This window comes from Macaca thibetana, chromosome 2 (genome assembly GCF_024542745.1).
Source record: "Macaca thibetana thibetana isolate TM-01 chromosome 2, ASM2454274v1, whole genome shotgun sequence".
NCBI lineage: Eukaryota > Metazoa > Chordata > Mammalia > Primates > Cercopithecidae > Macaca > Macaca thibetana.
The window spans coordinates 36,667,901-36,685,667 of record NC_065579.1 but is presented as its reverse complement, the minus strand read 5'-3'; positions in this window follow the sequence as shown (position 1 = coordinate 36,685,667).

The window sequence follows — 17,767 nt, the reverse complement described above, 5'->3', positions numbered from 1 at the left end:
CATATAAGAAAACAAAAGGTCAGCCACCCAAGCTCAGTCAGCGTGGAGGGATGAGCCCGAAAGGAGCTGATGATCCTGGAAAAGCATTCACTCCCCAGTAGCTGCTGGCTCGGGGTGTTTCAGGTCCACAGGGAATCGTTTTTGACGTAGGATGGCGCTCAGAGTTCAGACTTTAGCTTTGGGTGTGAATTTTCAGTCCTAGTCAAGTCTTCTCAGTGAGTGTTTTAGACCCTTGCTCCCTCCTTCGTGCCTCTCCTGACCGCCCTAAATATGGATGTTTTCTAACAGAAGCTGAACAATGCTCAGACGTCAAGGTCTGTGGCCTCTAATCTATTTGTGTGAAGGATCAAATGAAAATGGGCTTTTCCTGACAGTTCCAAGAGTGAATTAGCAGCCTGTGTTTGTGGGTGTTGTGGAGCTGGAGCGACTAGAGACATCCATCTTCTGTCCTCTATCAGTGGAGGCGGCTCCAGGGAAGGGAGGCAACAAAGGAGCTGGCCTGGAGCCCACATGTTTGAGGAGTCCCTGGAAGCCCCTCAGGGCAGATGGTTCTCAGCAGCCTGCCTGGAAGCACCTGGGAGAAGAGAGCCACATCTGCCGGGACCTGCCTGCATTTGCAGATTCCACCATGAAGCCGAAGTTCCCTGGAGCCCATTGCCAGGGACTTTTCCTTCTCATTGTTGCCTCTACATTAAAACGAGGGCAAATAACCAAGCAAGAATGTATTTTTAAAAGATGTTTAGGGAATTTCCTGGTTGTCACCACAAAATAGTTCTCCATACCTCCTACTTTTGTAGCCTGATCCAATTGGAATTCAGATTGATATCCTGGGAGTCATACAATCTGGACCAATTTTAAAAAGTTCAATTATGTGTACTAGATAATTCTTACAAAGTCAGGAACATAAGAAACATGTTCAGTAAAGATTTCCAATAACGGCGTTTGAAAGCACACCAGACCTTCTGTGGTCTGTAGATGTCTGTTCCACCCACAGGGGTCCTATGTGGACCGTGAGCTGCTGCCTGGATGGCAGCTGACTGTCCCACCCGAAGGCAGCCACTAGCTTGTGAAGCAGCCCCAGGCACGTGGGTTTAGCTAGTCAAGTGTTTTCTTTCCTTTGCCTCAGAGTGGTTCCACACTAGCTGGAATCCAACTGACCTTGAAGGTCTTGTCAGGGAGTTTTGAATTGGGGACATGCACAGTGAGAGCAGAGAAGGAGAGTGGGAAGCAGAGAGAGACACAGAGTGAAGCCGTGTCATAAGAATGGCAGATCCCCCAGGGCAGGAGCCGTGGATGCCAGCATCTGGGCAGTAGCAGGATGGAGGGGTCTCCTCGGCAGAGCGGTTTTCCTGGGGTACATTGATGGGTTCCTGACAGCTAGGTTTGCACCCTAGCCCTGAACTTACTAGCTATGGCACTTGGGCAAGTTACAAACCTCTCTAAGCTGCAACGTCCTTCTCAAATTGGGATAATGATGACAACCTATTCCGTAAGACTGTTGCCAGCATCCAGGATAAAACACACAGAGTATCTGGCGCCATGCCTAGCACCCAGGAAGAGAAAGTGCTCAACAATTGCCTGCTATCATCATTGTTAAGGCTGCCTATGAATGGATCTTAAACCCTAGGTCCTAACTGCACTGATGGTGTCCTGCCCACCTGTCTGTCCTTTCTCCTTTACAATAAACATTCATGACTCAAAGCAACTGGAGTGTGCCTGTGTTTATTGCAGCTTGGAAGAGCCTCTCTAGCATGGAACTGAAAACTTTCTCAATACCAGAGAGCCCAGGTAGCCACTCTGCATTTAAATCCACATGGGAAAAGCAGCTGGCAAATGGTTGGTTTGAGCTTTGAAGGGCCTGGATCTCAAGTGCCCTTTGGGTCAGTGCAAACTGGACAAAATGCATTTATGGGGCACTGCTCTGCTGAACAACAGAGAGGTGGCGGAGGCCGTTTCAGGACTGGAGGGGAGGGGGAAGCTGGTGTTCTTGTCCAGAGGACACGCAGCCAGCTGTGCAGCTTCACTGCTGACATCAAGTCACAGCAGCACCCCTGTGGCTTGATGGCAGCAGTGAAGCTGCACAGCTGGCTATGTGTCTGTGAACTGAGCAAGTGGGCATGTATGTGGACAGGAAAAGGTGTACATGCAAGAGCGTCCTATGTCCCATGGCCATGGGCACCTGTGTGTTTGTGCCAGGAGAGATGCTATGCAGGCAGGGCTGGCGGTGGGGAAGCATGTTTATGTGTGTCTGTGTGGGCTTGTACCTAGGGAAAGCTGTGTGTGTTGGGGGAGGTGTCGGAGAGCTGTGGGTGAGGGTGTCCCCAGCTGTGTACACCTGAGGATGGATGCATGTACACAGGCGTGTGTGATCCTGTGCATGGCCACGCATGCCCAGTCGTGTATGTGATTCTGCCCGTGGCTCCTGTGTGTGGCCACTCTCTTCGCCTTCAGCAGCTCAGCTGACCTTCATATAGAATGGGCGGGGCAGGCCACCAGGGTCACCTGGCTGACAGGGCTCTAATGATAGCCTTTGGGGCCTGCTGCGTTCCAGGAACCAGAGCCATTCAGGAACAACTGATGAGACTAGGAATGAGGAAGTCACAAAGGTTCCTCTGGGTTTCCGTTTCAAGGGGCACAAAGTGACCTTTGCCTCCTCTGCCACTTAGGCTTGCTGCTTGCTCCTTGTCCCTTCCCCCAGGGAGAGAGGAGAGGCAGTTTCACTTTTCTTGCCAGTTATTTTCACTTTCAGACTCCCTTGATTAAACACTGAGAAAGGTGAGGCAGGACTGATGTGACGTGTGCCCGAGTCTCGGGCACTATCGTGAGGTGTAGGGCCAAGGCAGGTGATCCTGCATGTAGACATTCTAGGCTCAGGGACTGCCTGTGGATCCATGCCAATTGCTGTGATCAGCCAGCCCATCCAGGAAAGAGACTTTGACTTCCCCAAGCACACCAAACTGTAACTGTCTGGGTCCTGTCATTTGGGCTGATGAGAAAGCAGCTTCCGAGAAGAGAGATGATTCGTCCAAAAAGATATGATTCGTGCTAAAGCCAGCTGTCAGGCCTAGTGGGAGACATCTGGCTGATTGGCCAACAGTAGGTAGAGGTAGGAGCTAAATTTCCATCCTGCATAATAACAGCCTATGCCAGACAACATAGCTCCCAGCACCTCTGTCCACCCAGAGATGCCTTCCTGGCCCTCCCTGGCCACTTCATTCCTGCCCTCACTGTCCCTTCATGCCTGATCAGGTGCCAAGAAGGCCCCAACCAACCAGACAGGCCCCAACCACTTCCAATTGGGCCCCACTCATCTGACAGGCTTCTCCCAGAGTAATCAGCCCCTGCTTCTCAGCCTGAGACTTCAACCTTTCAGACAGGTCCTGCCTGCTCCCAGTAGGGTCCCTCCTGTGCACAGGCCATGGTAGCTAGACCCAGCTTTCCCCTGGGTTATTGATTCCCAGCTCCCCCCGCTCCCAAGTTTCAGTGTGCCTGGAACCTGCTGCACACTCGTAATGGACTCTGCATGCTCCAGAGTGCCTCCAACACCACACACACACACACACACACACGCTCTCTCGCTCTCTGTCTCACACACACTCACACTCTCAAACACACACTCACACTCACACACTCACACTCAAACACACACTCACACTCACTCACATGCTCATACTCTCATTGTCTCTGTCTCTCACACACACTCTCAAACACATACGCTCACTTACACGCTAACACACACGCTCTCTTGTTCTCTCTCTCACACCCACACACACTCACATTCTCGCACATGCTCACACACACACATGCCCTCTCATGCTCTCTCACCTCTTATAGGTGCTGTGCGTCCTTGCGCCCTCCCCTGCTCCGCTGATTGCCCCGTCTCATGGCCCTCATCAACTGTTCAGTTCTGCCTGAAGCTTGCCCTGCTGGCTCCCCCAGGTCACCTTCCCGGGCCACCATCTGTGTTTCCAGCCTGTGTTAACAAGATGTGTCCTGGTGGGTTCTTGACATTCTTCCAGTTAGAATGAGTATGTTCTGCATTTCAGATAAAATAATGACAGTCTTTCCCAATTCACAGGAGAAATCAAGTTAATGGTAAAAATTCTCTCTCTTTTAAGTCCTTCTATTAAATGTTTGACATCTGTGGCCTCAAACCAAGAAACAATCACACGTTTGATATAAAGCATCTAGACTCAGTTTACCAACCTTAATCTTCACATTACGTTTGACTGGTGTTTACTTTTATCCAACTGAAATGCTTCCTGTGTCTGAAATGAAATGCCAGCATGATGACATTTCACTCGTGGAATGAATTAAATGGGCCTGTTACCTGGGAGGTCACGCAAGTGGCCACCTGACCAGTGGCACTACCCTTCCCCAACTGTCTGGGGAGGCCTGGCCAGGCTGGGTGCTTGTCACCAGCATCCTGGATGTGTCCCACAATGGCCCCAAGCCACCTGGTGTACAGTTGCCAGATTTAGCAAGTGAAAATATACAAGGCACTCAGCTCAATGTAGTAAACAATACCAGATAAACAGGAAATACTTTTTTTAGCATAAGTATATCCCAAGTATGGAATATTTGCCAAGTATGGAATACTTATGCTAAGAAATGGTAGTTTATCTAAAATTCAAACTGAACTAGGCATCAACATTTGACCTGGTGGTCCTAATCTAGTGCCTACACTCACTGGCATGAGCCATCACACATCATAGGCTGTGCAAGGAACTCGCAACCCCCATAGCAAAGAGCTGAATTTGTCAATGGTCCACACTAGAGTGTGGACTAGGGCTTCTCCTGGCAGTAACCTCGCTGTCTCGGGTTTTAGAGAGTGGGATTACCTCTGGTCACCCCCACTGATACCCAGCCCTCAGGCCCCCAGCGGTCATTGCAGGGCCTTATAGGACAGTTTCTAGCTGGATGGTACTTTGAGCTCACACTTCCACAGTCGCTTGTTTTTCTTTCTCTTCTTGGCCCATGAATACATTTTTGGAAAGGAAGAAGGCAAGCCCAGTGAAGACAGCATGAGGAGAGCATCCACCTTTTGATATTGCACGCAAGCAAGGATGACACCGTGACTGTCTTTGAAAGGGCAGAGATGGACTTTTGCATAACATTATTCAGGTTAATGACACCTTGATACACATCAGTCAATTAAATAATAAATAAAATGTATTGATTCTTAGTCTTCAATAACCCTTCTAAAACTTGTTAATAATACTTGTGGATTGAAGATATATAAACAAAATCAATATTTATTGAAAAAAGTTCAACATTTGAGAACTTAGATTAACCTTGTTCATTGATCCTGTAAAGTGTCAGATTTTTGACTGATTTGTTTATTTACGTGCTTGTGAAATTCTTTGGGATGGATATTGCTTCATAATACAATGTTTGTAGCACACTCTGTCCTGCTTGCCTTTACAGTACTTTTGGGGGATGTGTCAATACCTGGGTTGGCCCTGGGAGGGGGTCATGGATGTGAGCTCCTTCCCTTGGTTCAGAGAGTCTGCTGTGGGCTTCCCACTCCTCAGCTTGGAGCGGGTCAGCAGCCACAATTTCCCTCCACAGCAGCCTTGGCTGGTTGACTCAGAAATCTGCTGGGGGCCTCGCACTCCTTTTTGAAGTGGTTTCCCCAAGGAAGCTGGGCCACGAGCTAGCTCAGATGGTGAAAGAGCCAGCAGAGAATAAAGGGGTCACACTGCCTTTTACTTGTGCAGGCAAAGGGTCAGAAAGGGAGGGCAGCAGGCAGACCCCAACTTTGGTAGACTTGACGAATGGACTGCCTGTCCACTCTGCCCTTGGGGCTCTGCCCTGATAAATGACTTTGGCATCTGAGTTCAGAGAGGGAGGCCAGACGCAATGGTTCATGCATGTAATCCCTGCACTTTGGGAGGCTGAGATGGTGGATCATTTGAGATCAAGAGTTTAAGACCAGCCTGACCAACATCGTGAAACTCCATCTCTCACTAAAAATATAAAACATTAGCTGGGCACGGTGGCATGTGCCTGTAGTCCCAGTTACTCAGGAGGCAGAGGCTGCAGTGAGCAGAGATTGTGCCACTGCACTCCAGCCTGGGCAACAGAGCGAGACTTCGTCTCAAGAGGAAAAAAAAAAAGAGAGAGAGAGAGAGAGAGAGAGGGAAGCCTGGGGCTCTGCCTTTGGGCCATGTAATCCAGACAGGCAGCACAGCCCAACTCCATCTAGCATGAGCTGAGCCCCTCACTATGCTCCACCTGGCTGGACCTGGGAGACAATACTCATCTGCTGAAGCAACACATGGAAATCCTTCCAGGGCCATTGGCAACATCTCACAAAGAAACAGTACATCCCATGGGGGCAGGGGGAGGGTAATTGACATGGTTTTACATACACAAACAAACTGTAGTATTTTTGTGAATGGTTATGGATTTATTTTAATGTAAACTAGAAAAATGTGACATTAATATCAACAATAATCATTTATTATATCACTGTATATTGCAGAGTGATTTGTTCAGCCTATGCCACATCATCATATTAATTAACCATTTTAAGTAACATGGCTTTACCTCCCCAGGGAGACGGTGACTTCCTTAAAGAAATGACCTATCCCTAAACTTCTGTGGCATCCCCTTGGATCTGGCATAGAGAGCTCAATAAACAAGGCGAATCAGGCACAAAAAGAAGCATAGCTGGAAGTGCATATTTTCAACTCTTGGCCCTGGACAAGGCAGGTTGGTTTTTACATATTGGTGCTCAAATCAATCTTTTAAAAACATCTTTCGTCTGCTCTTTGTTGACCCCGGCCTCCATCCTTGGCCCTTCTTTAGTTGTCTTTCAAGCCCCAAATCTTCTGAGGCTTCGGGACTGGCAGGGGACCCTAGACTCAGGAATCTACAAGGGTAGGGATGCCTTCACAGTCACTACAGGACAGCCCTCCCCTTGCAGATTCCTGGACACATAAACATCCAGAGAAGGGCAAGTAGCCCTGGATGCTTGCATCCCATTGGGGAGCCATCAGAAGGTGGGGTAGGACTGGGAGTGTATTAGTCCGTTCTCACACTGCTATGAAGAAATGCCTGAGACTGGGTAATTTATAAAGAAAAGAGGCTTAATGGACTCACAGTTCCGCATGGCTGGGGAGGCCTCAGGAAACTTAAAATCATGGCGGAAGGCACCTCTTCACAGGGCTGCAGGAAAGAGAATGAGAGCTGAGCAAAGGGGAAAAAGCCCCTTATAAAAACCAACCTATCTCATGAGAACTCACTCACTGTCACAAGGACAGCATGAGGGAACCACCTCCATGATTTAATCACCTCCAATGAGGTCCTTCCCCTGACACGTGGGGGTTACAATTCAAGATAAGATTTGGTTGGGGAAACGGAGCCAGACCATATCAGGAACAATGGGGTGGAGGGCTGATTGGGTTCCAAACGGGCAGGAAGCCCATGCTCGGGGAATTTTGAAATTTCTGTATTGCCGAGTGACCACTCCATTGTCCCTGGGCAGCCAGCTGCAGAATGAAAGATGGTTTGTTTAATGCCTCATTTGAGAACCTTAAAAGAAACAGGAACTCAGTTTAAATGAGAGTAGCCAGGATCACATCAGATCCTCTCAAATCAAGATAGATAATCCTGAGATGAACACATTCATTCATTCAACAAATATTCATGAGTACCTTTGGAGGGCCAGGCTGTGACCCAGGCCCTGCACCAGTGACTTTATTAAAGTGTAGCTGTTTTGAATGATTAAATCTGATCTGGGTCTCGTAGAAAAGTGAGGACCATTTATTACAGCGTAATGTATATGTAGATATAATTTAGGCTTTGTTCACAGAAACGCAACCCCTTCTTCCACCACTTCACACAGTCATGCATATATATGTCTTCAGCCCTCTGAGAATGAGCCCCCTTCTTCCTGTGCAGATATGATCAGCCCTAGCCGACTATGGAAAACAGGGCAGACATTTGGCAAGAAGCTCAAGGTAAAAGCCATCTATTTAGTCCCTGGGCAGACGACAGGCAAGGAGGAAGGAGCCAGGGTGGCTCTGAGGCTGTGCCCCTGGGGAGCGATGCTGACCTCAGTTTGGAGGCTGTCCTCCTGCTCCTACATCAGCAAATGTGTTTATTCCGTTTCCTCTCCAGGGCTGGCATCTTCCCCATGTGGAAAGTCCTTCTGACTCTCAGTCCGGAATGTGGGTGCTGGGGGGAACTCAGGGAGCATAGAGGAAACTGAAAAAGTATTCTGGATGTAATTCATAACATTTTTAGGCCTTTGCAAAAGTGTGGCTTTGTGTCCTCTAAAACATACATGAATGGGGCGTAGAGAAAATAGAACAAGCATAAAAGGAATGTCTGATGCTGAGGGAGGAGAGGGTGGTGCAGGGAGATCGCCCTTCTGATGGCCGTCGCTGCCACTTACCTAGGCCTTGCACACCATTAACTCCTTTTTCTGCTCTTCAGCCAGAGCAACAATGACCAAGAATAAGTTAGAAAATGAGCCAAGAAAGTCCAGGCACAGAAGCAAGCCAGCATCAAGGGACTCGCCATTGCCAGTAAGCCACACCATCCCTCTAGCTCAGGCTGGAGTGGGCCCTCTTGTGTATGAGCCTACTATATGCATTGAGTGGGGACAGGACAAGATGCTTTCCTCTAAAACAGAGGTTCTGAAAGCATGGTCACTGGGCCAGCAGCAGCAGCTACACCTGAGGACTTGTTAGAAAGGAATGCAGAGGCTGGGTGCAGTGGCTCATGCTTGTAATCCTAGCACTTTGGGAGGCAGAGGTAGGTGGATCGCTTGAGGCAGGAGTTCGAGACCAGCCTGGCCAACATGGCAAAACCCCATGTCTACTAAAAAAAAAAAAAAAAAAAAAATTAGCTGGTGTTGTGATGCACGCCTGTAGTCCCAGCTACTCAGGAGCCTGAAGCACAAAAATCACTAGAACCCAGGAGGCAGAGGTTGCAGTAAGCCAAGATCATGCCACTGTACTCCAGCCTGGGCAACAGAGTCAGACCCTAAAAAAAAAAAAAAAAGAAAAAGAAGAAGGAAGGAAGGAAGGAAGAAAGAGGAAGGAAGGAAGGAAGGAAGGAAGGAAGGAGGAAGGAAGGAAGGAAGGAAGAAAGAAAGAAAGAAAGAAAGAAAGAAAAAAAGTAAAGGAAAAAGAAAGAAAAGAAATGGAGAATCTCAGATCCTACTCCAGTTCTACTGAATCAAAAACCCCAGGGCAGGGTCCTGTGCCATGTGTTTGAACAAGCTCCAGGGTTTCTGATGCACACCCAAGTACGAGCACCAATGCTCTCCATGGGCACCCTGCTTTCATCCCTCCACAGCCACCTACGCCAGGCCAGGCAAGTGTTTCCACACAGACTTTCCAGGGCAGAATACCCAGATCCCCAGGTTCAGCGAGTGGCCTGAGTCTCTGAACTCAGGGCCCTGCTGCTGCCCATGGGCTTCTCTCTTCACCAATGTTTACTGAAATTCCATGGAAGTGAGGAACATAGAGCAGCAGAGACAACTGGAACCCAAGATGTGCTCCTCTAGAGACCAGATGGGCCCACCTTCCATATAACTATGATGCTTTCTCTAAGGGACTGGTAGCAGGAGAGCTTTGCAAGCTAAACCGAGGTCAGAGGAAAGACAGATGGCCTGATTGCATAGTAAGAACAAAGTTAGGTGACTTGAGGGTATGAATCTCCTGTAATTTGGAAAGAATTACCTCTGGCACAAGACCTACCCCTAATATATTTTAGGCCTTCAGACACAGCAAAAGGGGGAGAAGCAAATTGCAGCTGGAGTAGATATTCTGACATCTTTCCACCATCTTCTGCCGTCAGGAGTTGATGTCTCCTTCCCTTTAACATAATGAAGCTTCTGTACAAAGAGAGAATGGTGAAGACTCAAACCCCACAGCAGAGTCTGTGGAAGTTTATAAGGAGAGGGAAAATGTGAACTTGGTAACTTCCAGGGGAAGTGCAGACTTCGATGGAATGAGTTTTTTTGTTTGGTTGGGTGTTTTTTTTGTTTTATTTATTTATTTATTTATTTATTTATTTATTTATTTATTTTGAGACAGAGCCTCACTCTGTCGCCCAGGCTGGAGTGCAGTGGTATGATCTCAGCTCACTGCAACTTCCACTTTCTGGGTTCAAGAAAAAGAAACAGAGAGGGGGGTGGGGAAAGGAGAATGAGGAGAATGGATCCAGAGCATAGCTCAAGGGGCTGCCCTTAGTCAAGAAGGGGGACTGTCTTTCCACCGAATTCTCTGTAGGCCAGACAGGAAGTGAAAATAGGAGGGACAAACAGATGGGAGAATTGAAGGTGCCAAAGCCCTGCGTGGCTCCATGAAGTGCAAGGCCAGCTTCAGGTGGAATGAGGCCAGAGAGCAAAGTGTGGGCGTTTCAGAGGTGGGGTGCCCCCTGGTGGGGGCGGGTCCCTGGGTGTGGGTACAGGTGACTGATGTGGCCTGGAGGTGATGCCCTCCGAAGGGGAAGAAGTCAAGGGAGTGACGGTGTGGGCAAAAGATGGTGGTCCCTGTGGACGTGGACATTGCTCAGTATGGCAGTGGTGTGAGCAGAGGCTAAGGGGAAGTGCTCTAGGTTAGAGCCTCAGCCTGGAAGGATGAGGGAGAGGGACCTGGAGAGGAATTCACGGCAAACAGGGAAAGGGTGGGGTGTGGAGCCTCACAGATAGAGATGAAGAAACAGTGTGGGAAGGGGCCTCAGAGAGCCAGGTGAAAGCCCACACCCAACCACTTCCTGGCCCTGAATGTTGGAGAAAGAGCAGCCTTTGCTCAGAAGGACACAGGGAGCAGGGCCCCTGAGGGCAGCTGGGTTCCAGCAGAGACGAAGGCGGCAAGAGCAGAGATGGCAGAGGCTGAGGTGGTGGGGGATGGACCATGGACCCAGGGATCCAGGGGGCTGGGAAGGGGTTGGAAGGGGCAGGGCAGTGGGAGGTTGGGTCTGGGAGGAAGCATAGAGGGGTTAAGGGGTGAAGGAGGCAGAGGATCAGAAACTGAAAACCTTGTGTTTGGGGGCCATGTCCCAGGCCAGTGTTGTGATCACATTTCCTGAGTTATGCCCATACATCACCAAAGTCAAGCCTCTGTTGATGACTGTTTCTTGTTGCCTTTGATAACTTTTTCTCTCTCTCTGAATAAAGCCCACCCACCCTAACTCAGGTCCCACCTTCTCTGAGAGTCTTTCTTGAGCATCCCTGAACCTTGAACTCTTACTATATTCTGTCTCATTTTAATCTCCAAATAACCTTGCATTTTTATTTTATAGTTTTATGTATAGGGAGTCATAAATAAAATTGGTGGGTCTCCTAAACTTTTTTTTTTGAGACAGAGCCTAGCTCTGTCACCCAGGCTGGAGTGCAGTGGTGTGATCTCGGCTCACTGCAACCTCTGCCCCCCGGCACAAGTGATTCTCATGCCTCAGCCTCCCCAGTAGCTGGGATTACAGGTGCCCACCACCACGTCCAGCTAATTTTTATATTTTTAGTAGAGACAGGGTTTTGCCATGTTGGCCAGGCTGGTCTCGAACTCTTGACCTTAGGTGATCCGCCTGCCTCAGCCTCCTAAAGTGCTGGGATTTCAGGCATGAGCCACTGCACCTGGCCTAAACTTTTTTGATTATACACCAATCAAAGATTTGTCACATATGTTTTATGTGGCTATTACTATAGCAATCTATTATGTATATTATAAAATGCATAAAAAGTATAAATTTAAAATTATGAGATGGCAGCAAATACCTCTAAATAAACATTGTGATGTATTCTGCCCACTGCCCAAGAAATGGTCCTATGTTCCCACCAGGGTGCACACACTCCCCTTTGAGACTGCTGAGCCGTGGTATGAGTTGCTGGGGTGTGCTGGTCTCTCATATGTCCTCTGTATCTCCTTTGTGAACAAAAATTGTGTTGTGTGCATAGCAGATGATTAATAAATATTTGTGAGAGGGACAAATAAACAAGTTACCCAGGAATGTTTTGGAATAGAGGTATAAACAAAAGGTCTCTGAAAAGGAATTTGGAGGAAAGAGACTTTATTCCAGTGAACAGTTTGCAAACTGGGGAGACACAGCCTAAAGTGTAAAATAAAGGTGCACTCCAGAGAACAAATGAAGAGTTTGGTGTTTATTTATTTATTTACTTTTGAGATGGGGTCTCACTCTGTCACCCAGTTTGGAGTGCAGTGGCATGATCATGGCTCACTGCAGGTCTGAACTCCTGGGCTCAAGCAATCCTCCTGCCTCAGCCTCCCAAGTAGCTAGGACTTCAAGCACGTGCAACTATGCTCTTTTTTTTTTTTTTTTTTTTTTTTTTTTTAAGAGATGGAGTCTCACTATGTTGCCCAGACTGGTCTTGAACTCCTGGCCTCAAGTGATCCTCTTACCTCAGCCTCCCAATGTACTGGGATTACAGGTGGGAGCTACCATGCCCTTCTGGGTTTGGCTTTTATAGCCTTGCCCAGGCTCCCAATCAGATCTAGCTATGCAAGTGAATGATTCAAACTTACTTAGTTCTGATTGGTCAACATAGCTGAGTTCTGTTTGGTCAATACAGCTGAGCCCTGATTGGTTGATACAACTGAGATCTGAAAGTCCCAGAGTTAGACAGAGATGTGGGTTTTCAGGGAACTCAGAGTAGTATGACCTCTAGTCAGCAAATGGTCACTTAGCTCTATTTAAAATTTAGGCCCCATTAGCCACTTGGAATCCATCTTGAAGAACTGGCTCTTACAGGTTCACATTTGTTCACATTCTCCCATTTTGATCAAAACCTGTTGGTAGACATGCTGATGATTGAATAGGTTGATTCAATCATCAGTGATGGTTCAACCAATCATTGTGGCACTGGAGTGGTTGGCTACGTGCTCCAGGTTTATCTAGTCCTGTGCAGGAATTCTAATGTCAGGACAGTGACCAATTGAACAATTAGAGCCACTTACTTATAAGAGGTACTCAGGTACCTGTCAAATTTGAATAAAGTCTCTTGAGTTAAGTTGGTTCTAGTCTGGATGGAGCAAGTTTAAAGTCTCATAGTGTCAAGTTAGCACAATCCTGGTGGAGGTTAAAACAGGCTATAACAATTTTAAAGAGGAGCCAAATGCTTAGCCCAAATAGGAGGAGTGTCATTAATACTTGTAGGGTGGAAAGCATAAGGGATCCTGTACCAGGGCAAAGCCAGCTGAAAATATTTGGAAATTGGAAATCTAGTCCAGTAAGTCCAGCCAGAAGGCTTTCTGAAGATGTCCCTTTCAGAGATTTAACCAGATTTGCTCTTAGATGTTTACAGTTCAACATGACTGGAAGTATTTATCCAGGTACTGCAAGAAGTGTTAGTGACAGCACAAACACCACCCAGTGTGGTGAAGTGATTGTCTAAAGCAATGTGATTGTCTATGACCACATAAGCAAGGGAATCTAAGGGACCTCTGGTTTGTCCTTATGCTTCAGGCAGCAGAGCAAGCAATTCTGTTAATAGTGTGGGAAAGTTTTCTGACCATATATATTCATTCCAAGCAGGGCCTAGTTCAAGCCAAACCCATCTAGTTTCTTCACTAGGGTTAATCTCCCCATCACTCCCAGGTAAATGAGAGTGTCCTTGAGAGTGTCCACACAACTATTATCTTCATGATCTGAAGGGTTATCACTGGTGCTGGATTGTGCCCAAAGACTCTTAGCTAGCTCTTGGAGAGCAGGGTGGCAGGTAGCATTGGTGAGGCTAATGGAAAAGATGGAAATTTGGGTAAAAGCCATTTCTGTGGCAAAATCTCCTGATGAGGATAACTTCAGCATTATTTCCCCATTTGGGAGGAAGGAAATACAAGCCTGGTGACTTTCTTAGAAGTGTTTTCCAGGAAGTGTATGGGGACCAACAGGACAAGCAAAAGGCAATGACTGCCAGTGAGGAGTCTACTTGGAAGGGGATAGGTAGAGATTTAGGGACCATTGTAGGCTGACTGGCCACCTTGACCATCTGGATGAATTCAGAACTCTGGGGAGGAGGGCTCATTGAATGCATATCAGGGTTAAGGATGGACAAGATAGCTCCAGTGTTAACCACAGCTCTGATTAGTTTGTCTCCAATTTTAATATCCAATTCTCCTGGTTGGTTAATTTCAAGTAGGGAAAAATGTCCCTTGAATGTCCTTGAAGCATCTCTAGTTTTGCATGAGAGAAGAGAGCCAGGGGCTTTATCAACATGTAGTCATAGCCAAATACTGGAGGAAATTAGGAGAATTCAGGATCTAGTCCAGTCTACAACTTGAAAACAATGGACAGGACTACAATCTAATAAGAGGTAGCCTTTAGTGTTTTATTTTCCCCAGAAACATAACTTTTTCTCTCCACATTGATCATATAGAAATCTCAGATTTAAAAAACCTCTATGGCTAAGAAGCCAGACCAAGGGAGGCTTTAGATTTTGCTTACAATCTTCAGGTTCTTGGGCCTGCCAGGAAGTGATGATTTTTATGCATTCACTGTAAGGCCAGGAATTCTTGAAGCCAGGCATTTTTGCACCTTCTTAAATATGACATTTCCACCAAAATCTTTATAATATAACCAAGGTTTCCAATTTTATCTTGCATATAAAGAGAGAGCAGGTTTTTATTGAACTTACATGAATAAAAATAAGAATACTTACAAATAATTTCTGAATTTTGGAGGAATCAAATAGGTATAAAAATCAAATGCTTCTACTTTTGCTCATGAAAGGATATTTCACTAAATTATAGCAGACTATAAATCATTTATGAAAGAAAATTTCCTTGAATCTGAAAAATAGAGCACATAAGTAAAGAACTAACCATCCTTGTCTCCTTATGTAAGCACTAGAGGAAAAAACCAACCTTATCAATTATCAACTACTTAATTTCATGTAATTAATTTTGCTGTTGTTTTGCTCAATTTTGATTAGCAGTTCCAGGAAAAGCAATTTTGGACTATAAATGGTTGCAAATGCTTCCTGAGAAAAATTTAAAACAATAACTGTGGGTAACAAAAACCTAAAACAGCCATGCTCAAACATCTGATGAAAGTGAACAGTGAACAAGAAAATTTAGTTGTATTTGTGTTTATAAAAATTTAACATAATAGCCTGATCATGTCTGATGATACATGTCATGACATATCAGAGTTTTAGAAATCTCACACAATTTTGGAACATATTTTAATACCACGTGTATACAAATATAACTTAAAGGAAGTTGAATATCATTTCTTAATTGATAATGCTTCCCCTATGATTTCTCAATAAGCCTAATCATTTAATCTTTATGCAAGATGAGAGATATATTTTTGAGGCTCTCCTGGAGCCCAACTGGAAAATCCCAAAGTTAATTTTAGGTCAAAAAGATTTAATTTTGAATTTTGATCCTGGGGAAATCTACCAAAGATGTCAAAAAGTCTAAGGTACTTGATTGAACAGAATCATAGGTCACTGCTAAATAATAGTTATTCATTTAACTAGAGTGGTAATCAAAATACTTCAAAAGCACTATAGAAAGTTACATGGATGTAAAAGCCTTAACCCTTTTAAAGTTTGGTTTTCCTAAATATCAAAAACTCAATAAAGATAACATGCAACACAGGAAATTGTCTTGGTGAAGCATAGAATCTTTGTTACCTAGGCCAGTTTTCTAAAGGGCAAAGAAGAAAGAAAACTGCCTGTAGTGTGATTGCTTTTATTTATACAATGTCCCTTTAGATAACCTGGAAGTTAAGCCTAACTAAAAGGGTACTTGAATATAATCAGGCACAGGAGGTGTGCATCCAGGGTTATGAATGTACTCCATGTTATAGAGAAATGTAAGCAAGAAAACTGGTACCTTGCACGAGAGAATGTCTGGCTCTTAGTAATAACATAGGAAATTTCCTGGTTACATGGGACAATTCAGACATATCAGGAAAAGTCAAAACTACAGAATCAGGCTGGGCATGGTGGCTCATGCCTGTAATCCCAGCACTTTGGGAGGCCAAGGCAGGTGGATCACCTGGGGTCAGGAGTTCAAGACCAGCCTCTCCAAAATGGTGAAACTCTGTCTCTATAACAGTACAAAAATTAGCCAGGTGTGGTGGCAGGCACCTGTAATACCAGCTACTCAAGAGGCTGAGGCATGAGAATTGGTTGAACCTGGGAGGCAGAGGTTGCAGTGAGTCTGCATCTCAAAAAAAAAAAAGTACAGAATCAAGTTGTATTGGAGGAAACACTGCTTTCCTAGACCTTCAAGATAAAAACTTGCATAAAAATTAGCTGGGTGTGGTGGCATATGCCTATAATCCCAGCTACTCAGGAGGCTGAGGCAGGAGAATCACTTGGACTCAGGAGGTGAAGGTTGCAGTGAGCCAAGATTGTGCCACTGCACTCCAGCCTGGGTGACAGAGCAAGTCTGTCAGCAAGTCTGTCAAAAGATAAATACTTTAGTGACAAATTGTAACAGCTGTGCTAAAACCAGGGAAAAAGTTACAGGACTTGGCAAAAATGTTGAAGGAGAGGGTGATCAACCCAGCCAAGCAAAAAGATAGACCTTTTCAAGGGTAGAAAGAAGGAGAGTTGCATTTCTAACCTGAAACTAGGGAAATTAGATAGATCGCAGAAAGAAATGTGGCAGAAATAGAAACTATTTGTAGTTTAGAGGATTACTGCTAAGAAACAGATTTCAGAACCAAAAATCAAAACTTCTTACAATTTTATTAAAAGCAAATCAACGTTTTATGAAACACCTCATTATTCTAACATAGGGGACCAACATTTTACATTCTGTATTAGTGTGTTTTTAACATCAATCTCTAGAAAGGCTCATACACAATTTCCTTCCAATTGTAACTCACTTGATCACACAGAAAATTCCTCTTATAAATTGTCTTTTCATAAACATTATCATGATTTACTTAGATCATTAACAACATGCTTGTACTTTCTGGTTTGTCCTACACTTCCTCTTTCATGAATAATCAGTCATTTAATCTAGAACAGAAATTTATCACCCAAGATTTTTTTCTCATATAAAATTCTTTTCTTTTTCTTTTTCCTTTCCTTTTCTTTTCTTTTTTCTTTTCTTTTGATCTTCCTTACTAAATATACATCTTACCCTCCTCATATGCTTGCACACAGAACAGTCTTTCTCATCAACAGTGGTTTAATCACACACATTAATTACAATGTTAACTCTTGACAACCCTAATTTTCAGTAAAAGCCTAGAAAGTAAGCAGCTTTTAACCATCAATCATGTACCAACAATCCATGAATACACATTTTACAATTTCCAGGAACACATACTTTCTAATAGAACCAACTCTTTAATATGGAACAGGATATTTTTACTAGAAGATCCACTTATGTTTCTCAGAAATAAGAAGCCAAAAGTATATGAACCTAAACCCAAAATATTCAGCAGCAAATGTCTCAGCATTACGTCTTATCTGAAAATGATCTAGACATTCAATGTGCATCCATCATTTAACTTGGCTTAGCAAACCCTAAGGATATCATTACTAAAAACATTTGAGAGGCTGGGCACAGTGCCCCATGCCTGTAATCCCAGCACTTTGGGAGGCCAAGGCAGGTGGATCACCTGAGGTTGGGAGTTCGAGACCACCCTGACCAACATGGAGAAACCCTGTCTCTACTAAAAATACAAACATTAGCTGGGTGTGGTGGCCTGTAATCCCAGCTGCTTGGGAGGCTGAGACAGGAGAATTGCTTGAACCCAGGAGGCAGAGGTTGTGGTGAGCCGGAGATCGTGCCATTGCACTCCAGCCTGGGCAACAAGAGTG